This window comes from Pteronotus mesoamericanus, unplaced genomic scaffold, assembly GCF_021234165.1.
Source record: "Pteronotus mesoamericanus isolate MK-2021 breed Mesoamerican mustached bat unplaced genomic scaffold, CSHL_Meso_final scaffold_651, whole genome shotgun sequence".
Classification (NCBI taxonomy): Eukaryota; Metazoa; Chordata; class Mammalia; order Chiroptera; family Mormoopidae; genus Pteronotus; species Pteronotus mesoamericanus.
This window is the reverse complement of record NW_026555325.1, coordinates 46,254,702-46,279,893: the sequence shown is the minus strand read 5'-3', so window position 1 is coordinate 46,279,893 and position 25,192 is coordinate 46,254,702.

Here is a 25,192-nt window from a genome sequence, read left to right as displayed (position 1 = left end):
GGAAGGAATTGTTTATTCATAAAAATATAATAGTCAACAACAATTTATCTGGTAATAATCTATTATAGAGGAAGAGTGGAAGGAGGGGGCGGATATTAAGTTGACTGTAAAAATCTTAACTTTGAGGAATTTGACAATTAGTTTTGAAAGCAATACATATGCATATATAAAACGTGAACGTAAGAGAGAGAGCGAAGTTTAGTTCAACGTTCAGGGTAGAAATTCTCAGTGGGCAATCAGAGAATGGGTACATGTTGGATGGTGATGAGAATGAAAAAGTAAAAGGGGCACGGGACAAATGACCGAAGGTAGACAAATGTTGAAAGTGTAGTTTTGTGAGTCATCTACAAATAAAAAGTGAGTGGACTATGTCACAAGGGAGTATCTGAAATACTGGGGACTCATCCTTGAGCTCTGGGTAATGCCCACTGCCAAAGCTTTGAAGGAAGATCTTAGGGAGGGAGATGAAGAGCTAGCTTAGAGCCATGCAGGAGTTAGAGCAAGGCAGTTCTTGGAAGAGGAGGAGAATCTGCTGTCAATGCCAATTCAACTGATTCAATTAAGTTGAATCAGAGCTGATATAGGCCAACGTATAACACAAGGTGGAAATTTCACTGCTCAGCATAAGAGACGGATCCTTCCATGGTTTTGGAAAGTAGAATTCTAACAATTTTCTTTTCCTTCTTTCTTTCCTTCTTCCATCATGTCCCTCATGTCCCTTTTCCATTAGTTTTTTTTGTGCAGTTTCCTAAGGGCCTCACTTTTTAAATCTCAATTTTACTTTATTTTCACCAAACTTATTTAATTTTTGAGTAGATAATACTTGCACCTGACAACATAGTAAAATTCAAAAGTAACAGAAAATTACATAGTATATATTGAATGTGTTTGCATACAAGATGGGGCAAAAGTAGGTTTACAGTTTTTCATATGGAAAATAATACAATAATTAATAAATAATAATACAAAAATAAACTGTATTTTGTTTACTTACAACTGTAAGCGTACTTGTGCCCACTCTGTACTTTTTGGTCTAGTTCTTTACCTTTTATTTTACCTAACAATTATTATGGGGATTTTTCAGATTATTCTATATAGAGAGCTATCTAGTTATTTTAAGGACTGAATATTATTCCTTGTATAAAAATACATTAATTATTCTACTAGTCCCCTACAAATAGATGATTAAGTTGTTTCCAAGTTCTAGGTCTTATAAACCATGCTGCAATGAATGCCCTATATATGGTTCCTTGTGAATATGTGTAAAAATCTTTGGATAATTTTTTAGAAATGCAGTTGCTGGTTTTCAGGGTATGTGACTTGGTCATTTTTGTCGACTTCAAGTCCTCAGTTTGAAATAGCATTTATTTTAGGTAATACAACATGTAGTTACATCCAGAATTCAGTTATGTTTTTCTATTTGTTAGCCAGATGGAAACTTTTAGAGGATGAATGAGACTCTCAGAGCTAAAAACTCTGTTGAGAATCTCATAGGTAGTTAGTAGCAAGGTGGAAATCCCATCTGTGTGGCAGCAGCAGGAGAGAGAGCCAGGACTCTTATTCTGGTATTAACCAGGATTTAATTTTGTAAGTTTCCTGAGACATTACAGAAAGTCCTTTGTTTAAAATATTTCAAAGTCAGGGGGGAAAAAAACCCAACTTGTAGTTCAGAAGGTAGAGAAATTAGAAACATCTGGTAAACTCGGTTGCAGACACCACTTGTGCTGACATTGGAGATGTAATAACCAGGTGGTTGACTAGTCCAGTCTAATTTGGGTGAATAATATTTTCTCAGCAGTCTCCTGGCCACGAAGTATCAAAAAGCAATGGGAACATGCTGTAAAGTGCCTTGATGCCCAGAACAATTACACTCTGGAAACATTCTCTTGGCTGGCTGAATGTGTGACCTATGACCATGGCTCAGTTCATTCTACAAACAGAATTAGTCACAGAGAGTATGTGGAATAACACTCTTTGCAGAACCTTCTTATGTTGACTTTCTTAGTGCATAATACCATGATGGACCCTCACATCTTGGAATGATATTACCTTATAATAGCAGGGATGAAAAATAATGCAACACTTTGTTTTACATAATTATGCAAATAAATATATATAAGTTAGGCTAACCTAAGAGTCTATGACTATGGTTTTCACTTTTTACTATGTTAATATCATATAAATAACATGTAAATTACTGGTGCCCTAAGAAAATTTTCAATATATCCCTGTTCTTATGTATCATTCTAATCCCTCTGTTATCTCATGAGAGAATAATTACTTCGTTTTCATGTAATACATATGTACTTCAAACATAATCCAGTTGATTTACTTGTCATTGTATTTTAATTCATTCAGTTGCCTACACCTGGAAGTTAGTACTATTTTATTTTATAAGGTGTTCCCAGTGACTATCAGAATGCCTAGCTCATAATATGTGATGAATACATGTTTGTAACATAAATTAATCAATCAGTCAGCTAATCATAGACCTTGATATGAAATCCAGTCTGGCTACTAATAATCATTTTTCTCCTGTGGGTGCATTCTTGGATTTGATTTCTTTAAAACTTTTTGCTAATATATATTGCTGGGTAATTTTCCAAGTGCAGCTGTAAGTTTCTGCGCACGTACTTTGAAAGCATCAATATGTCATTCTGTAATTAGTTAGGATAGACCAATTTTGTGATGTCCCTTTCAAAGACTTCTGAGTATTCTGTTGGCTGATGGGAAGAGATAGTTTGTTCTAACTGAAAATGAGAGTCTTGCTGTCTACTGTCCTAGACATTATAATCTAAAAATGTTGAAAATGTTGCATAAATTAAAGAAGACTAAAAATATTTTTATTTTCTGAATTATTTATGAACTCTCATTATCAAAGAGTTTCTCCCAAACAATGGCCTGTACCTGGTACACCCCTGAGCACTGTATCAATTAGCTTGCCTGGGTGTACCTAACTAATATAACATATGCTGTCCTATTTTTATGGCTCTTTTAAATTGCTTTAATTACTGAGACTTTATAATGGATTTAAAATTTTTAATATTTTATAATGGATTTTGACATTAAAAAATAACTAAAATCAATCTGCATTTTTTTAAACAAAGAAAGAAAGAAAGAAAGAAAGAAACTCCTACCTTTTGCAACAACATGGATGGAACGGGAGAATATTATGCTAAGTGAAATAAGCCATCGGGAAAGACAAATGCCATATGATCTCACCTATAGTGGAATCTATTCAGCAGAATAAACTAATGAACAAAATAAACCACAGGCGTGGAAACATGGAGCAGACTGAAAGTGACCAGAGGAGATGGGGAAAGAGGACAGTGGTGGAAAGGAGAAGGAACTAGACAAAGAACATGTATGAATGACCCATGGACATGGACAACAGAGTGGGAATTGACTGTGGGAGTGGGGGGCAGGGTGGGATGGATGGAGGAGGGCAAAGGGGGAAAATTGAGACAATTGTAATAGAATAAACATGATTTAAAAATAAAAAAATGAATTCTGGATTTTCTATCCTGATTTTGTTTAGAATTCTATTTGCTTTAAAGGGGAACAGGACTTTTAGTTATTGTTTTTTCCTTTGTCACTTTTAATTTTCCACATACAATTCTTCCTACTTTGTTTGCTGAAAACAAACATTTTTTTGGACACTTTCTCCCCAAAGCTTCTGCCCTGCCCTTTCATGGTTATGTGAGCTAGGCAAATTTCATGTCAAAATCTTCATCCTTTTTTTACTTTAGGAACATAGGTATATCAAGGTAGTATCAGACAAGATACAATGAGGCTATAATACAGTTTTTGTCTTTCAGGAGGCTAGAGGATGTGAAACAAAATATGAGAAGTTAAGATTTTATTTATAATAGAGGATGTTGGGATATTATGTTAGTAACCAAGTCAGGCATGTTGTGTAGCTTTGTGAAAACTATTTAATGTATCTGAGTTTTCTTGTTTAAACTGTGCTGAGGGTTGGAAGTAATGCCTGTTGAGCTTCTTGCATAGCTGATACATATTAGGCATTAAAAATGGCAGCCAATAGCAGAATTTATAGCTGCAAAAAATGGGAGAAATAATTTTGTCTGAGCTTGGTATGTATGTGGCATGCATGCTGCTGCTCTATACTTATACTGTCCACAGCAGACTCTTCTAATTAGTCAGCATCTTTTCCAGTGAGTCTGGATACAGCTTTGGGGTGACTTATAAGTAGCCATTTCCAGTTAACAAAGAAGGAAAATGAGTCAAATCTGTTTTCCATTCCTTATATAGTCCAATCCTTTCATTTTGCAGTAGAGAAAACAGGATTTCTATGATTTCCTCAGAGGGACACATTTAGTGAGTGGTCAGAACCTGTACTAGAAGTCAGAACTTTTAATTCAGTTCCCCTTCACTGCGATACTTGCCCTTCTTGTTTACCTTTTATAATAACCAGAGTTGGAGTTCATTATCGGTTTCCACATTTTTCTCGAGTAAATAATTAATCTATGATTATCTTGAATTTTTTAGTTTATATAAGTGAGCTACAATGACCACTTTACACTGGTGATCATATATATTTTTTAAGCCATGGTGTTTGATTTAAATCTCCTGTTATATTGGCTTTCAGAAAAGAAAAAGCCTAAGGGCTAGCAGATGTTGAAGGGGATAAAATCAAGGTAAACAATTAGATAACTAGGAAGACATTTCCTAAGCAAGTAACTAAACATTTTCCACATACTCTCCTTTGATCATTTGACTTTTTTTCTGGTCTGGATATAATGCTGTAAATTTTGGGTTGAAATCCACTGAAGCTGGCAACAGTTAATCCTTCTTTTTACTGAGAATATGCTTATGCTTGCTAACAACTACAAAATTAATTTTAATTTACTAGCCAAAAGAAAACTGGGATGAGAAAGACAAAGTGAAGTCTCTTTTTCTCATCACTTATGCCTCCACCCCCACTGTTTTTTGTTTGTTTTAGTTACATTTTCAAACATTCTCTCATTTTCCCATGTTCTGTGTTCACTTAGAAAATCCTCTAATAGCACAGATGACAAACAGAAGTTCCAGGAGTGCTAACTCATTGCATCAGAAGTCCAGTGGTTTGGCAGGAAACAACTTTGAAATGTTGAGACTGGCCCTTTTAAAAATAAGTTCCAGGCAGCAGATGTCACTGTTGGTCTATCTTAACTTTAGGGTACTTGCGCAGTTTGCTCAAGGTTATATGAGCCCAGTAATCCTAGACATTAGGCAGCAGCGTCCTGTTGGATATTTCATGGTGGTCTGTGGCACTAATATAAGGACCAGTTCTTATTCCTGGACCTAATTTAATTATGAAAAACTTTTAGTTTTGTGATTACGATTTTCATACTGGTGTCATTTCTCTTTTTAATAGAGGTCTTTTCCACAAGGCCCAGATTGTGTTTCTTCCCTTTTTCTGCAAGTTACTCCTTATGCATGGGACCGCTTTTCCCCTACTACTCAAGTGTGCTTATTGGTTCATGTATCTGTCATTCTTACATTCTCTCAGACACTTTCTTCAACAGTGATTTTTGTGCCATTAACTGTGATGCAATTAACCCTCACTTTCCTGAGTAAGTTCTGCCGGTTATTTACCTATTGTCTCTCAGCTCCATGTCCTCCTATTTGACTCTGTTGCTGGGGCTGTGACTCTGCAAGCTTCATGCCTCGGATTTCCTTGCCAGCTTCTAGAAGGCATTAGAGTAGGACTTGAAGGAATTGGAGGTTGGGTAGTGGCACAGGAGATAAGACTTTGTTCCTGTTTTTAAATTTCTACCATTCTTTTTGGCCTCAATTCCAAAATAGCAGTTCTCTGAAGCATTAGCTGGTTGTCCCAGCTATGGAAGTGGCTCCAGCCTTCACTTCTATTGGTACGTCCAGAGCCACCCTCATGGTGATCCTTCAGAGGTACCAGCAGTAGCCAACCCAAGCCCCTTCTATAAAGGCTCAAATCTTGGGTCTCATTCTGCTAGCTCCTAAGTTCTGGTTTACCCACTACTTCTCTTTTTGTTCCTCTACTTCAGACATGGTGGCTGCTCCTGGAGGTACATCAGTGTTCCTTCATTGCTTATTCAGCTTTCTAACACCTGCAAAACCAATTTGCTGCATGAAATCCCCCCTGTTGAGTGTGGTTTCTCTTTTCCTAACTTATCTAATATATGGGGGTGGGCAAAAGTAGGTTTAAAGTTGTGAGTATATGAAACACAGAGTTTATTCTGGTGTTATTATTTATTAATTACTGTGTTTTTTTCATATGAACTGTAAACCTACTTTTGTCCATCCCTGTATAGGTGTGTATATAGTCATATATTTTTCAAATTTTATTTAATGTTAAAATAAGAAAATGCAAGTAGCAAACTCATTGCATTGTGTTTCTGATTTATTTTTTAAAAACATTTTCCTAACTTTCATCTTTAACATGTAATATGTGTGTGATAATTTTGTCTACTTGAAGTGGAATATGTTTTGTGAAATGTGTATATACCTCCAGATACAATCAAAGAAAAATCACTCTTAGCACTGATAGCAATTTTCCTTTGCAAAAATACCTAATTTTTGCCATTGGGGTTCTAGTTAGGTTTCACAAATTTCTGAAATCATTTGATGCCTATTTCTCTCTTTGACCCAGTTCATACTACATTACAGAAAGTAAACCAAGACCTGGAGAGATGAAGAGACTTGCTCAAGGTCATGTAAGTGAGTGGTTAGAAAACTGGAGCAGAACTCAGTTCTCTTTTTATTTTTGCTTCAAGCTGTCTTTAGTTGCTCTTAATTTTACATATATCCACTACGTGGATTTGTTAGCATTTGACAAGAAATGACCATAAATAAAGTAACTAATCCAGGGTTTCTTGGAACTAATCATAATTAATGTGCCATGCTGGGAACTTTAATCTGGGACAGTGTTAAATAACTTACTGCCTTTTTATGAAAGTCAATTACTTCTTTATATCACACATTCATTCATTCACATTCAGTCAACACATCAATATGTAGTGAAGTGTATGGGTCAATGCATTAGTTTGACTTTTGACTGTTAGCTTTGTCAACATCCTCTCTTAGTCACATCAGTGCTTGCATAAATTAGGCTACATTAACATATCCTGTTTTCTCAATTTAGTTTCTGCTCCTTTTCTATTGAAACGACCCTTGAATTTACCAATGGCCTGCATGTCGTCAAGTCTAATAAACACTTTTCTTCTTTTGTCTTGACCCACTTTCTGTGACAGTTGACACTGTTGAACAATCACTGTTTCCTGAAAACTCTCCCTTTCTTCTTAGACACTTCTGTAATAACTTATTCTCCTACTCCTCCTACTTCTATTTCTCATGTCTTTCATGTAGGATCTCATAGATGAGTGATCTCCAGAGCTTTGTTCCTGGTCTTATGACCTTCTCACCATATTTTGTCTCCTATGTAACCATATTTTAGCCCACCTTCTGCCCTTCGGCCTCTGTTCATGTTCTGAAGATGTAGAAATTTATCTCTCCAGCCTAGACATCTTTCATAAGCTCCAGAACTTTATGTGCAGTGCCTGCTGGGAAGCAGCTCCGCCCACATACATCCTTGCTCTACTCTTACCAAGGTACTCACAGCACTGGCTCTCACCATGCTTCATACATCTGTGTTCCACAAGCTCCCCCCTATTTGAAATACTTCATTTCTTGTTTACTTTTTGTATGTGTATGTGTTGTTAATGCATAACTCATTATTTTTTAAATTAGACATAAGTTCTAATGTCTAATTGAAAAAATTATTTCAAATATCTCAGTTTAAATATCTTTGTTGAAACAACTTAATTCAAAGATTTATTTGGGAAAGATTCTGTTTAATGCTCATTTTTTATTTTTATTTTTTAAAAAAATGATTTTACTTATTTATTTTTAGAGAGAGAGGAAGGGAGGGAGAAAGAGAGGGAGTAAAACATCAATGTGTGGTTGCCTCTCATGTTCCCTGCACTAGGGGCCTGGCCCACAACCCAGGCATGTGCTCTGGCTAGTACTCAAACTGGTGACCCTTTGGTTCGCAGGCCAGCACTCAATCCACTGAGCCACTCCAGCCAGGGCAAATGCTCCTTTTGTTCATACCTTTATTTTATTCCTATCACAATCCTAATACTTGACTGTCTTCACTGATTTATTTTTCTTTCTTATGGATTCTTTTGGCAGTCTCCAAATATGGGTGCCATCAATATCTTATCTACCTGTACATGCATGCTGCTTCTCATGTCAGAAGATGGAGTTTACTTTCTTCTACTCTTGAATATTGGCTGACTTTCTTTAATAAACAGAATGTGACAATGACATGCTGGGATGTCCTAGTCCAGGCCTTAAGAGGCTTGCAGCTTCCTTGTTCTTAGCTTTTAGAGTTTAGATGCCATGCTTTAAAGATGTTCACACTAGAATTCTGAATGTGTAGAAGCCGTGAAAAGAGATACCCTGAATGATGAGAGGCTATCATGGATATTTCAGCCCTAGTTGAGCTTGCCATTTTTGGGTATTAGTTCTCAAATCTAGTTACTCATCAGAGTCACCTGGGGAGCTTTTCGAAATTACTACTGTTGGGTCATGCTGGACATGGCTCCTCCAATGCCCCATAATGGAAGGCTGGCCCGATGACCCCTGACCAGAAGGAATGTATATTGCTTTGGTATTGGATTGTAATTCCCTCCTTATCTCCTTTTGGGAGAGGCTTCTTGTCCTGTGTGATTGCTTCTTGACCTTTTCTCTTTGCATGTACACACTGAGCTAATGTAGTTTAGGGTCACATGCAAGACACATGCCGCCTTTGTCTAAGACCCCTTAAAACAAGTCTTGGACTCAAGGAGGTGCAGTCTTGCTTTGCAAATCTGCCACTGTTGGTGCTCCCTGTAATGTGAGTAATAAAAGGCTATGTCTGCTCCATTCAGCCCTCCGTGTGGTTTTTTTGTTTATCCAAATGAGCAGTCGAGATCCCCAGTCTTGACCTCCTGCTTTACAATTGGTGTAGTTGGCAGGATTCGGATACCCTGAAAACTTACCAAGTTGAGTCGACCGTGGGTGACATTATGCCAAGTAGGGGGATGCGGGGAGGAATCTGGGCTGGCCAGAAAATTCTATGTGATACAAGGTCGCAAAACTCCTTAATAGATGGAGACTACCACAGGACTGGGGAGAGGCCCCGGAAACTCCTGATGGCCTCTTACAAGCTTTGCAGCATGTAGGAAAGTAGTGTGCCCTAAGGAAAAAGAAAAACCTCTATCATGTTGCTGCTGCTGCGGGCTGGTTAATGTTGGCAGGGCTATGGAGGGTAAGTGAGAGAGAGATAGAGGCAGAGGCGTGTGCTATGCATTTAGAAGAGGAACTGAAACTAGAAAGGAATGTGTGCCTTCTAGTGGTGGACAATAAGGACACCCTAGCGAGACAATTAAAACAGACCAGTGAGCAATTGCAGGACCTAGCATGGTGCTTTGCCAGGGTATGAGGATGGCGACCAGCCCGCACCCGTGTACAGGTGATTGTGGTACACTTTGACTGGAATCCTTGCAAGTGGGATCCTATGGCTGAAAGTGGAAGTGACTCAGATGAAGGGATCTTAATAGATGAGAGTGGGGAGGCCATAGAGGCGAAGGAAGGGAAACTTATGACTTGTATGATTATGACTCAGAATATTAAGACCCAACAACCACCGGCACCGCAGGACACTGATGCTGCCTCCCCAGCAGACCTCGCACACTATGTGCACGCCTGTTCCCCTGCCACGCTAGTAGAGCTGGCTGCTAAGTTCAGACAAAAAGGGTCTGAATCCATGGCAGGGTGACTGTTGTGGCTGTGGGATATAAGAGCTGATGGCATTTTGTTTATAGGGGATGAATTAAAACATATGTCTTTTGTTACCACCCATCCCTCTTTGAGACAAAGAATCCACAATGCTGGAGCAGAAGCTGGTCACATAACTACCTTCCTTGTTTGGCTAATGGCTAGTATAGGGCAGTGTGGCCTGATGAGGAGGATCTACCCTGCTCTAACCCACACTGGACCAGTTCACTGGAGCTCTAGCAGTTCATACAGGAGCTAGGCATGTGACAAGACATCTATAACCCACAGTCCAATGGGCCAGATATGGAAAGATTTACCATGGGAATGAAGGACTGGGTTAACAGCAAACAGCACCCCTGGCTTACTTTGGCACCCTGATACCTATTTTGTCCACCAAGGTGGGCGATTTTGTACAAGAAGTGGCACAGACAGTTGCCAACCTAGGGGAAGTGGAGCTACTGAGACAAAAGAAAGGAATAAGACAAATAGAAAAGACAGACAAGGGGAAAAAAAAAGGGAGAAAATCTAACTGCAAAACATAAGCAGAAAGTTCCAGTGAAAGTAACCTACAAACAACTATGAAGTGATCTGGTAAAGGCTGGATTCTATAAAAATAAGATCAACAAGAATCCTAAATGTGTTCTTATAAGTTTGTGGCAGCAACTAAAACCTAAGGAACAGTTCTAGCCCATAACGACATCTACTCTCAGAACATTGGAATGGACACCATCACCTGGAATGGTCCCATTGGTGACCCCAGAACCGAAGACCTACATGATTGACTCACTTGTGGAGTTGCCTCTGGCCCACCAGGAGGATGACCCATGGGAAGAGGTCTTTGCATAGGGGGATGGCCGAGGGACTTGCTTACAGGGACCCAGTGGGGACCAGAGGCCACATGTATTTACTGGTCCCCAAAGAATATACAGAGTGTTGGATTTCGTTAACACTGGTGCAGAATATACTCTCACTTATGATAACCAAGAGAGATTTAGGGGACCCATAACTGCCATTGATGGCCATGGAGGACAGTCCATTTGGGTGCAGGCTGTAACACTAACTTTTGGAGTAGGGCATTTACCACCACTCCCCTATGAGGTGTATGTTTGCTCTATCCCTGCGTATATCCTAGGAATTGACATTCTAGCTGACATGCATCTATAGACCATCGAGGGGGAGTTTTGCCTCCAAATACGGGTTGTGAAGACCATTTTGAGGGGCATGCCTTTCACCCTCCCCTTGTTACTTCCCACTCCCTGTAGAATAGTGGCCACCAAACAATACCACCTTCTGGGTGGCCATAAAGAGATTGGGGAGATCATAGAAGAATTGGCTAAGGGGAACATCATCAGATCAGCCCACAGCCCCTACACCTCACCTATGTGGCCTGTCCAAAAGCAGAATAGAACTTGGCACATGACTTTAGATTATAGAGAATGAGGTTATTCCCCTCTCTTTGCAGCTGTGCCTAACATAGCTAGCCTTCTAGACCAGCTCATGAGCTGGTTGCATATCATTATATATTAGATTTAGCTAATGCCTTTTTCTCTATTAATATTGATCTTAAAAGCCAAGACCAGTTTGCCTTCACCTGGGAAAGCCACCAGTGGACATTTACTGTTCTGACTCAAGGTTGCTTGCATAGCCCAACTATTTGCCATGCCTTCAGGGCTGAAGACTTAGCTGCATGGACTGTACCATCCTCTATAAAATTGTACCATTACAGTGATGATATCATGCTGACTTCTAATTCTCCTACAAAGTCGAGTGTGCCACTCCTTAGCTGTTGGCTCACCTCCAGGGTCAAGGATGGGCAGTCAATTCCAACAAAATCCAGGGACCTGGGTTGTCTGTCAAGTTCTTGGATGATGTTTGGTTGGATAAGATAAAGGTGATGCCTACTGCCATGATAAGATTCGGGCTTTCCTCATCCCGCAGAAGCCAAAACAATTACATGAATTTTTAGAGTTGTTCTGATACTGGCAGATTTTCATATCACACTTTGCTGGTGCACCCTCTTTATCACCTCACCCACAACAGAGCTACCTGGGACTGGGGTGGGGAGAGCATGGGGTAGGTTGGGGTGCAGGCTTTTAAGGCTGCAAAGCAAGTGGTGAAGACTGTGCAAGCACTGAGAGTCACAGACCAATCTGAGGCATGTGATTTAGATGGTCCTGTCACCCCTGAGGTCTATGCCTGGGGCTTCTGGCAATGGCAAGGGCACTTCAAGTTGCCAATTGGCTTCTGGTTCCAGCTCTGGAAAGGGGGGCAGAGGCTAGGTACATTCCAATAGAACAACAAGTAAACACTGTTTACCAGGCTCTCCTAGCTACTGAAGCCATTACCAGCTGAGGTTTGTGTACCTACTATCTGTCTCATCACTGAGTGGGTACAGGACATTGTAAACTGACCCACGAGCTTAGTAGCACAGATAGCCACTCTGATTGACTGGAATGCATATCTCCAACAGCGAAACAAACTACTGACGAGTCCTCTGAGCCAAGAATTGCAGCAGCTTCTGGGCCCAGTTACTTACCAAGATGTGGGCATAGCGGTCCCTGCCCCTCTTCCCATGCCTGGGATTAGTATTAAGGAGGGATGAGTCCCCGTGCCTGAGGATGCTTAGTATACTAATGGCTCCTGCCGGGGCCAGCTGCCCACCTGGAGAGCAGTGGCCTACCAGCCCAGCACGGTCAGTATGTGGATAAAAGATGGCTCAGGGCAAAGTAGTCAATGGGCTGAGTTGAGAACTGTCTGGATAGTCATAACCTGAGAACATGGGCCAGTGACCATCTGCACAGATACCTGGGCAGTATACAGAGGACTGACCCTGTGGCTGCCCCATTGGCAGCAAGATGATTGACAAGTGGCTTGAAAAAACCCCTGTAGCGGCAAGACTTAAGGAAGTACATTTATGAACATTGTCTGGAAAAGGTAATAACGTTTTGCCATATATAGACACCAACCTCTCAACAGCCCTGGCAATGCTGAGGCTGATGACCTGGCATGTATTCACTGGTTGGAAGAGGCTCCAACAGAAGACACAGCTGAGTGGCTCCACTGAAAGATGTGCCAGGCAGGACAGAAAACTTTGGAAAGTGGGTAAAAACTTGGGGCATACTGCTCCATTACTCCGATATAGTCACAGGCTGTCGGAAATGCACCGTCTGTGCAGAAAAGCACCCTCGCTGGCTGCCCCAAGATATGGATGACCTGCGATGGGGGGACACCCCACTGATCTGCTGGCAAGTTGACTACATTGTCCCCTTACCACTATTTGAAGGCTCATGCTATGCCTTGACATGCATGGGCACTACTACTGTTTTGCTACAAACATACCCATGCAAGCAGGCCACACAACAAGCCACCACCTTAGGCCTAAAGCAGCTCTGTGCTGCCTATGGGACCCTGGACGTCATGAAAAGTGACCAAGATGCGTATTTCATCTTACATCAAGTACAAGAATGGGCAGATGCCCTTAATATAGGTTAAAGATTCCATCTGTAATACAATAGAGCCAACCTCATTGAAAGGTACAGTGGCCTTGTGAAAGATGCCCTCATGGCTGACTTTAGCTCATTCCTGGGGTGGATGACCTGCCTTTTTGACTGCCTGCAAACCTTGAATGAACAGCCTAGGGCAGGACAAACATCTCCTATCAACCTCCTCACTAAACCTTGGGAAGCATCTATCTGCCTACAATTAAGTACCCAGACAACTTTGCTATGCCCTGGGCTAGGATGAAGTAACAGCACCCTAAGACATACCCCTATGGAAAAGCACCCTCACCTGGTCCTTGCAAGAACAGGTAGAGTTTCGCTGGTGTTCCTTGGTGGCTCCTTGAACGGAGGGACTTGCCATGGGGTTGCAGCTGGCACCCATGGTCATGGCCTCTTGGCCCCTTACCCCTGTTTGTTACAACCCACAGCAAACCTCAGTTCCTAAGGGAACTTACATAGCCTCAGTTTGGTAGGTATACATACCCTTCTTGACTCTTCAAGCACAGGAGGTCCTTAGTCTAGGGCCAGATAGGGAATGGTACCAAGGGCCAGGGCATCCGCTGGTCAGTATAACCATATTAACCAAAGACCAGATTGTTGCATATATACTGCCAGACTGCCATGATCTACCTTTATTAGTTCCTATTAAACATCTCTTAGTACCCTTAGATCTGTGTGGAAACTACTTTCTATAGTGGGCCATTATGCTAGCAGCCATCAGCAACCATGCTGACTGTTGGGTCTACACTGAATTTCCCACTGCTGCCTCTGCCAGCCTACCATGGTGGATCCATGGTGGATTGCTTTGGAAATGAGTCGTAATTCCCTCCTTATCTTCTTTTGGGAGAGACTTCTTGTCCTGTGTGACCTCTTTTTGACCTTTTCTCTTTTCAGGGACACACTGAGGTAATGTAGAGTCACATGCAAGACATGTGCCCCCTTTGTCTGAGACCCCTTAAACCAAGTCTTGGACTCAAGGAGGTGTGGTCCTGCTTTGGCTGATCTTCCGCTATCAGTGCTCCCTGTAACGTGAGTAATAAAGGCTGTGTCTGCTCCATCCGGTCTCCCTTGTGTTTTTTTTTTTTGGTTTATCTGAATGAGCAGTCCAGATCCCTGGGCTTGACCTACTGGTTAAAATTACCTCTTGGAGACTTTTATTTGATAGACATAGGTTGGAGCTTGAGATCTGTTTTTAATAAAGCACTAAGCCAGGATATGGAGGATGTCTTTCTGGTGATGCAAAGGTCTATTCTGCATTGCTGAGAACACTTGTTAAGGTGGGTAGAAAATAGTGTTTTCCTTATAGAAATAGGTGAAATATATATTCTTAGAGAAAGAGAGAAGAATCATCAACTGCTGAAGATGCCCAGATTACCTAATTGAGAGGTTCACAAATCTGTATGCACATCAGAATTATCTGGGAGCTTGAAAATGCCAGTGTCAGCACCTGCTGCAGACCAATCATGTTAGGATCTCTGGGCACTGGTCACCAGCACCCTCTGCAAACTAATCATATTGTAATCTCTGAGGGTGGGGCATCCAATTTGAAGATCGTCTTGAATAGAGATAAGCAGACGTTTTCTGTAAAGGGCCACATTGTAAATATTTTTGGATTTGGCTTATTATTTATAATATTTTTGACTAAGTAATCTCTGCCATGGCTCTTCAGCTGTGCCATTGTAGTACCAAACAGATATAGATAAGATAAAAAAATGAACATCTTTGTGTTCCAATAAAACTTTATTTTTGGACACTGATTTAAAACTATATTTTTCTGACCCCTGATCTTAAACAAATAACTCCTCATTTAAAAATTTTTTGGCTCTTTCTGTAGTTGACATAGAAAATTGTAAGATATTTGATATGGTTCTTTGGTATACATATACATTATGAAAAGATTTTCTTTATCTAGTTAACACATCCAGCACCTCACACGTTTATCTTTTTTACATGGAGATTAAATGTTCTACTCTCTTAACAAATTTCAATAATTACACAATACAGTACCAACTACAGTTATATTATATGTTGGATCCTCAGATCTTTTTTTATTTTATAGCTAAATACTCTTTGATCAACCTCTCCCTATTTCTTCCATCTCCCCTGCCCCAGGTCTCTGGAAACTACTTTTCTATTCTCTGTTTCTATGAGTTTTCCCCTTTTTTCTTTTTTTAAGAGATTCCATGTATAAGTATACCATTTAGCATTTGTCTTTCTCTGTCTAGCTTATACTTAGTGCAGTGCCCTTAAGGTCCATCCATGTTGCCATTCTCTCTCGCTGTGTGTGTGTGTGTGTGTGTGTGTGTGTGTTTTATGTATGCATATTTATCTCACATCTTCTTTATATGGACACCTAAGTTGTTTTTGTATCTTGGCTACTGTGAATAATACTGCAATGAACATGAGAATGCAGATATCTCTTCGATAGCCTGTGATTATTTCCTTTGGAAATCTTTACTTTTCAGCTTATTGTTCCAATTTTTAGATATTGGCAACCAACTAAAAAAAATCTAAATTTCTGTGTGCATCAAACTAAATATGTATCTGTGCTGGAGCCAATTTGCTGCATCTGTGCAGAGTGCGATCCACAACAGAATCAAGGGTGTGATGGCTGTGGAACCTGGGAGAACTGCCTTTCAGAGAAAGCAAGTTGAAGGGAAGTGCCAAGAGTAAAGAAAAGATGGAGGAGTGGACCAGGAAACATAATAGCTAGGACTCTCTTAAGGAGTCGAGAGAGCTTAGGCCTCCTCCATTAACATGCCTATTAAATGAAATAATAACTTTTATTGGGAAAATGCTAAAATTTATAATATTATACCTTCCTTCATGTCTCTATCTTTAGAGTTATTGTGAGGAAACAAACATGACCACATATAGATGATGGAAACTGTTAATCACGTGGTGCCCTGGCTGATGTGGCTCAGTGGTTTGAGCGCTGACCTGTGAATCAAAGTGTTGCCAGTTTGATTCCCAGTCATGGGACATGCCTGAGTTGCTGGCCAGGTCCCCAGTTGGGGATGACATGCAGTAGACAACTGATTGATGTATCTCTCATGCACCGATGTTTCTCTCCCTCTCTTTCTCCTTCCCTTCCCCTCTCTCTACAAATAAATAAATAAAATCTTAAAAAATAATCTATTTGTTTAAAAAAGGAAGAACCAGGTGGTCTATTATTTGGAAACTTGGGAAGAAAGGAAAGGAAAGGAAAGGAAAGAATGAGGGAGCTGGCAAGAGTAAAGAATAGGCCTTGTGGAGGGCGGGGTGGTGAAGACTACTAGTCTGTGAGCAGAGTAGAGTTATATGAGTATGGGGAGAAAATGTTCCTCAGGAGTGATATTAAACACATAAAACAGAAAGAGAAAACTAGGGTTAGACAAAAGTGGAGATTAGCCAGGAATCAAATCCTGGTGGGTTGGGAGTTGACTTGGCAGAAGAAGTCAAAGTAGAAGCCAAGGTGAGATACTGAACTGGGTGGCCAAGATCAGAGCCAGAGCTATTGACTACAGAGCCAGGGATCTGGAGGCAGTTTGGAAGGATATACAATGGGGGCTATGCCAAGAATATGTACCCCCCTGGTTTGGGAGTTTTCTAATGGGAAAATTGCTGAGTTCATAATAATATATTATGCAACATAGGAATTCTTCTTGGGCTATTCTTTAAGTCAATGTTGAATTAAGAGTTAAACAAATATAAAATCTGGAATTTTGTTTACAAAATTAAAACATCCAAACATATAATTTTTCCAACAAATGTTTTTTAAACAGATCTTTTAGCCAAGTTGCCTAAGAACAACAGTTGACTAAGACTGCACGTTTTCAAACACTGTCTACTGCAGAATGGAAACAGGGACCTCTGGGAATATCTGTGAGTCATAACATGTTGTAAAGAACTTTCCAAAGATGTTTTCTTGCTAGGATGGAGTGTTCTAATCTCATATTGGCAGGCTCTATTGGCAACAAGGTACATTGTTTACTTTAATTTCTTCTCAGCTGTCTTGCATGACCTTGATTCATCAAGCTTTTGATATTTTGGAGCAGAAGAGTTGCATAATATGACAAGGTTGTAACCTCTTCTGTTCTTCAGTACTCTTAAAATAGATAAAAGTAATGACCCTAATCTACACTTCCCCTGTGGATATATTTAATTCAGTTGTCTTTGAAGGAAGTAGTTTGGATTACTTCCACAATTTTGAAAGCTTATAGTACCGGTAATTGAAGACATATGTTTTCATTTCATTAAAAAAGGATGTCAAAAAACACTTCATAATGCTGCCAGAAAGGTTTATGTCCAAGTGTGTGTGCATGTGTGCACTGGGGTCATTTAATCTAGTTTAGATGTTAGTGCTTGAATATGGCAAAATATAGACACAAATGCATATCTTACAAAGGTAGTTATCAATGTTAAGAATGGACCACAAAGTAGGTCAGGAAAAAAGAGTCCCCAATCCTTTCCTGACAAATTCAACCTGAATCTAAATTCTTTGATATTTGATGGAATTTGAATACTTTTTAAATTGATTTATTGTTTACAGATTTTGTTGTTTTTATTTAATATTTAAAATAGAGGTGTACTTTACAGTACATGTAAAAATCTTAGTGTGCAGTTCAAAAGGTTTTGACTATTTTAGAAACCTGTGTAATCACCATTCAAATCAATATGTAGAACATTTCTATCATCCAGAGATCTCCCCTGTGCCCCGTTCTAGTAATTCCCTTACCTTCCTTCAAACACCAGAAATAGCATAGATTAATTTTGCATGTCTTGGCCTTCATGTAAATTGAATCATACAGTTTGTACTCTTTGGGTTTGGCTTCTTTAACCAATAGGTGTTAAAGATTCGTCCATACTGTCACACATATCAGTTCATTCCTTTTAATTGCTGAGTAGTATTCCTTTGTATAAATAACCACTATTTGCTTATTTATTCTCTTGATTATGAACATTTGCACTGTTTTCAGTTTTGGCCATTATAAATAGGGTGCTAAAACATTCTGGTGAAAGTCGTTTTGTGGATGTATGTTTTCATATTTCTTGGGTAAATATGTAGGAGTGGAACTTCTGTATTATAGGACTTTATAAAAAATTGCCAGTTTTCCAAAGTGATTGTATGATTTATAATTTTATCAGTAATCCACATCCTTGCTAGCATTTGGTATTATCAGTCTTTTTTATTTTAACCACTTGAGTGAGATTGAAACATTAAAACACCATTTTTTAATTTTCATTTCTCTGATTACTAATGATGTTGAAATTTTTCTGTTTATTGGACATTTCTATATCTTCCTTTAGGAAGTGTTCTTCCACTATTTTACCCATTAAAATATATTTATCTTTACATTTTTAAAGGATTTCTCCTTATATTCAGTAAGTCTTTTGTCAGATGTTTTCTGAACCCTTTTTCCTACTCTGTATCTTGTCAATTTATTTAATTGATTTTTTCTTTTTTTAATTGAGGAATACTTTACATAGCATAGAATTCAGCCTTTTAAAGTGAATGATTCAATGGTTTTTAGTGTATTCACAATGTTGTTCAACCTTCAGCACTATCTAATTCTAGAATATTTTCATAATCTTCCAAATAAATCCCTTATCCATTCACATTCACTCCCTCTTTCTCCTTCTTCTTCCAGGCCCTGGAAACTAATATACTTTCTGTCTTTATAGATTTGCCTATTCTCGATAGTTGATATAAATGGAATCATACAATCTATGAATTTTTGCATGTGGCTTCTTACATTTAGCATGATTTATGGCTGAATAATATTTCATTGTATATTTATATATACCACATTTAAAAAATCTTTTAATCTGTTGATGGTTTTAGGGGTGGTTTTATTTTTTGACTATTATGAATAATACTGCAATGAATATTCATGCATGTTTTTGCGTAGACATATGCTTTCAGTTCTCTTGAGTATATTCCGTATATGATCTAAATGCTTGTGTTTTCCCAACATTCATACAGTGAATCCTTAAACTCCAAGTTGGACCTTTAGGAGGTGATAAGTTCATGAGGATAATTCTTGATAAGAGAGCTTGCTTTCTATCTTTGCTCACCACCATGTAAGAATACAGAAAGAAGGTTTCCAAGCCACCTCACCAGACTCTGTATCTGCTGGTGCCTTGATGACCTTGGATTTCTCAGGTTCCAGACCTATGAGAAATAAATGTTTGTTGTAAGCTATGAGTTGCTGAGAAGTATTTCTTAGTTTTTGAATATTTAGGGATTTTTAAAGATAATTTATTGAATTTTAATTTATCAATGTTGTCTTAAAAAAGGTGACTCTATGCTTTCAATCTTTTGAAACATACGGAGACTTGTTTTGTGTCCCAGTATATGGTCTATCATGGCGATGTTCCTTGTACTCTTGAAAGGAATGTGTATCCTGCTGTTGTTGGTTATAGTGTTCTATTAATGCAATTAAGTCAAGTTGGCTAATAGCATTCAAATTGTATATATCCTTATTGATTTGTTTTTGACTACCTGTACTATCAATTACTGACAAAAGTGTTAAAAATCCTCAATTATGTTTTTGATTCTATTTCTCCATTTAATTTTGTCTATCTTTGCTTCATGTGTTATTAGGTACAGACCTTATTAGTATTGCTATATATTTTTGATGAATTGATACTTTATCATTATGTTTCTTTTTATCTCTAGTCATGAAGTCTACTCTGTCTGGCATATATTAATATAACCTCTACAACTCCATTATTTTCATACTTTTTAAAATAAGTGTATATGTTTTTCATGATTTTAAATATGCATCTTTATTTTTAAAGAGCATTTCTTGTACATGGCATATAGTTTGGCCTTTCTTATTCAGTGACAGTATCTAATGTTTAAGTTGAGTATTAAGTTCATTTACATTTAGTGTAATTTTTGATGCAATTAGTTTTGAGGCTCTCTGCTCTTTTTGTTAAATTTTCACTTCTGCTTTTTTTGGGGTATTTATTCAAGTATTTTTTTTACTATTATTTTTTCCCTACTATTGGTATCTTTGTTACACTTCTTTGAATTATGTTTCAGTGGTTATTCTACTGATTGCAATGTGCCTGCTTAATTTATCATGACTGTAATGAACATAGGGATGCATATATTTTTTTGAATCAGTGTCTAGGGTTTCTGCGGATATATTCCCAGAAGTGGAATTGCTAGGTTATAAGGCACTTCTATTTTTAATTTTTTGAATAAACTCTGTACTGTTTTCCCCAGTGGCTGCAGCAGTCTGAATTCCTGCCAAGAGTGCATGAGGGTTCCCTTTTCTCCACATCCACACCAGCGCTTGTTGTTTATTGACTTATTGATGATAGCCATTCTGACAGGCGTGAAGTGATATCGCATTGTGATTTTAATTGGCATCTCTCTGATGATTAGTGACACTGAGCCTCTTTCATATGTCTATTGGTGACCTGCATGTCCTCTTTAGAGAAGTGTCTATTCAGGTCCTTTGCTCATTTTTTAATTGGATTTTTTTTTTTTAGTTTTCAGTTGTATAAGTTCTTTATAAATTTTCATATACAATTTAGAATCAACATATCTGCATCTATAACCAATTTTCATATTTTTATTGGAATTTTAGAATTGGTTTGTTAGTGTCTACAAAAAACCTCCTGGAATTGTGCTAAATTTATATATAATTTGGTATAGAATTTTGTATTGAGAATTTTTTTCCTTTACAACATTAAGAAAGTCATTCTATTATGTTTTGACCACTACTGTTTCTGATGAGAATTAAGGTGTCATTTTAGTTTCCCTGAAACTAATGTGTCATTTTTACTATCTGCCTTTTTTGAAGAGGTTTTATTTTTTTTAAAGGTTTTATTTATTTATTTTTAGAGGGAGGGGGAGAAGAGAAGAAAGAAAGGGAGAGAAATATCTATGTGTGAGGGTGACCATTCAATTTGCAGGATGATGCCAACCCATTGAGCCACACCAGCCAGGACTGACTGTTTGTTCCTTTTAAATGTTTTCTTTTTTCCCCCTGTATTTTGGTTTTCAGCAGTTTGACTATGATGTGCCTAGATATAGTCTTTTTGGTGTTTATTCTTCATTGGTTTTAATGTTCTTGGATTTACAGCTTGATGTTTATATTAGGGTTCTTCAGAGAAACAAAGCCAATTGATCTATATCTACAGTATATTTATTTAGATCCATAATGACATCTATATCTACCCCTATCTATCTAGAGAGATAGATTGATTATAGGGAATTGGTCCATGTGCTGCATAGGCTGAGAAGTCCCACAATCTGCCATCTGCAAGTTGGACATCCGGTAAAGCTAGTGGTGTAATTACAGTCCTAGTACAAAAGCCTGAGAACCAGGGGAGGTGAGGGTATAAATATTGGCATCTACAAAAGGTGTCGGGCACTGATGGCAATCTCTGGGAAGAGGAGGTACCTGTTTCAATTCCCACACAGAGGCAGGAGTATTAACTGATATCTCCAAAAGGGCAGATTGTTTCATGACCCTAGGTTTCAAGAGGCCTTGAAGGCATGTGTCTGAGTGCCAGATCTCCTGGTCCCGAGGGAAGCAGTGTCTATATGAACCTCAGTCTAGGAGTCCATAATATAACTTAGCTCTCTGGGAATCAAACCTGTGCATATTTGCTACCAACTTAAATATGTGTGTTTTTCAACCTTTTGACATATAATTTTTGGATGCAGTTTCAAAATAAATTATGGATAAAAGTAAGAAGTTTACTTTAGTAGTTAACTCATGGAAGTAGGATCAGTCAGCAAATATGAATTTCTTAGCATAGGAAGTGAAACGTGGTAAACACTCAGTAAGTGTTTATTGTTATTTTTTTGTTGGAATCTAATAAGAACTAGTTTGGGTGTATAAAGCATGGGGAAACTTAGTTGAAAGAATTGTTACATAATAGGGACAGAACACATCTGGCTCTTCATTTGGACTTTATTGAAATTTCTCTGTCTGCACAGGCACCCTGAATATCTCAGATGACAGTGTAAACATACCATTAAATTCTGAAATTTTGAATCACATCAGCAGTATTATAAATGGATTATGTGATGTATAAGGGCTTGGAAAATAACAACCTATTTCCTGCTATGAAATTTTGAAGCTCTAAATTGGTTTGCCATGAACTCCATCATGGAAATGAGCACTTGAACCATCCAGTTTCGTCAGATAGAGATGCAGATATGAACTATAAGTTTCAAAGTTTGTAACTCTGCATTATTTTAAACTTTTACCTGAGAAAATTGATCATGTTTAGTTATGTAGTTATTTATAATCTGAGTAATCCCTTACATATAGATGACCATTAGTAATTTTATCAAATTATCTGAAAAATCTAGTTTATGTGTTAAACATTCAGTTTTATTCTTCATCAACTTTGACTATTTTAAAGTAATGTGCCAAAAGGAAGCACTGAAAGGAGAGTATTTATTTGGCCAATATCTAGTTGATGAGCAAATGTGCATTTTAATATGTATCCACTAGATTTCTTTAAAAATCTCATTATTTTTAGAGCCAAATAATGCTCATACATTAAAAAGTTAAGAAAGCTCTTAATTTTCCTTAAACAAGAGTTAGAATCTGGTAGCTTATGAAGTTTGGGTAGTGTTTAAACCAGTGTTTTGTTTTATTTTTTTAAAGGGTGCGCTTATGTTTTGCTCTTGATATGGGGCATTCTGAATTTCTGAATTCTTGTTATTAATTAAACATTAATCAAAGGACTAATCAAAACATTAAGTTGATTTTATATTACTTGCTTCTAGAAAATATAGAATTTCCATTTATTTCTGTAGGTGTGCAGTTCTTTAGGAATTATATGCAAATAAGCCTTTGACAATGCTAGAATTCTGATTTTTTTTCATTATGCCACTTTTATTGATGATTTATTAAGGCACTATGCATGACAGTCTCTTGTTATTTAAATAACACTAATTTGTCTCTTAGTGTCCTCAGAACTCTGAAATACAATCCCTTTTTTTTGTTCCACTATCATGAGGTCAATTGTTTACATGGATACAGATGCTGTATCAAGAACAATAGTATCACAAGGCCATTTTCAATAGGTTCTATACCTACAAATAATGAAGCAGTGCACTTATTCAATTAAAAACAAAACAAGGTCTCTGAGAATAATGTCAAGTCAGTAATTCAGAATAAGTCCTGGGCTTGCACAATGTGCAATAGAAAGAACAACGTGCCTACTCAATAAGGTCTGTGGACAATGGCCCTCCTTTGCTCTAGGATCCTGAGTTACTCTTTGTCATCTAATTTGTTTTTACTCTGGATATCAACATTCTGATGACCAGAATGGAGGCTTTTCTTTTTTTTTTTTTTATATTTTTTATTTTTTTTATTTTTTATTTTTTATTTTTTAATTAATTTATTTACTTTTTAAATACATTCGTCTCTGCCTTCCCCCCCCTCTTTCCCTTGCCCCCTCCCACCTTCCCTCCCTCAGCTCTTCCCCTTTGGTTTTGTCCATGAGTCCTTGCTATATGTTCCAGAATGGAGGCTTTTCTCACCCAACCTCTTTACCACCAGTTCTTTCATTTTCTCCTCCCAAAAGTTCATACTCTTTCTTTTATCTTTCAATTCCATCTTAGACAATATGTTTCTCACATATCTCTTTAACTGCAAATCTATCTTTCTTTTTCTAAATCTTTCTTTCTCTAATTCTAAGGAGAGATCTCCTCCTTTCTTCAACCTATCCTTTTGTATTTTTGGGTCCTTTTATTTTTCTTCTTTTTTTTCAGTCTTCTTTCTTCCTGTTCCACATCCTTGCCCTCTTCTCTTTTTTCTTCTGATCGCTATTTGTGACCTAAACATCATGTCAAATAAACATGGCATAAAAATAGAGTAGGGTAAGTGGTAGACTAGTATGGCGGAAAGAGGAAGCATAAATTGTGAATGGAAATTAGCATAATTTAAACCCCAAAGAGTCCAATATATAAGAACAAAGAAAACTTGAAAGAAAGTGAATATATTTAAGTTTCTCTGGCTGGTGGAGCCATGACATAACTTACGCTTTTTGAGTTTTAGGAATGTTGTTATACTTTTTTTGGGGAGAGCAGTGGTACAAATCACCATGTTGTCCAGACCTCGGAAGTCCTTTCAGAATCTTTTTATAATTTATTTTCTAAATCTTTGCCTCTGAAGTTGCTCTGAAAAATATATCGTATTTCAACTGCGTAATGGATTAAACATATTTTAGTGATTTGGATATATAATTCTCAGCACTATTTCTAACATTATTTCTATGAAAAACATTTGGTTTACATACAAAATTTTGGAGAAATACCCATTTATGATCAAGAACTCTGAGTTATATGCTTTGGGACTTTTAATTTGTTAGAATGAGAATAGAGGTACATTTTCTTTCTCTTTTAATGTTTTAGTGGAAGAAACTTGAAACTCTCACATGTATGCAAACAAGAAGAAATGACTTAGGAAAAAATTATTGCAGATTACACAGACACACATACTACAAATTAAGTAGGTAGAAAATGTGAAAGGTGTGTGTATGTTTTAGTGCTATAAAATAGTTATGGCTGTGCTTTTCAAACATTTCCATTGAAGGACCAGTAAAGACAGAGGAGAAGGGACATGGATGGTTAGGAGTAAGGAATGAGTGACTTGGAGCAGACTCCTTCAACATGTCATGTTTTAGTTTTAAAATTTATTTAAATTTTCATTTTGTTTTATGTCATAATCATGTTTGTTTTACTATAAAAACAATAACAGGTAAAGTTACTTTATTCTCAATTCTGATTAAAATAGACACCTCAAGGAGCTATGTCTTGTCTAGCTTTGCTTTAGAGGATCTCTTGGCACAGTACATGGATCATATCTTGGGGTTTACATACCTTGAGATGCACAGGTGTATAATGATACATAAACAAATCATAGTCA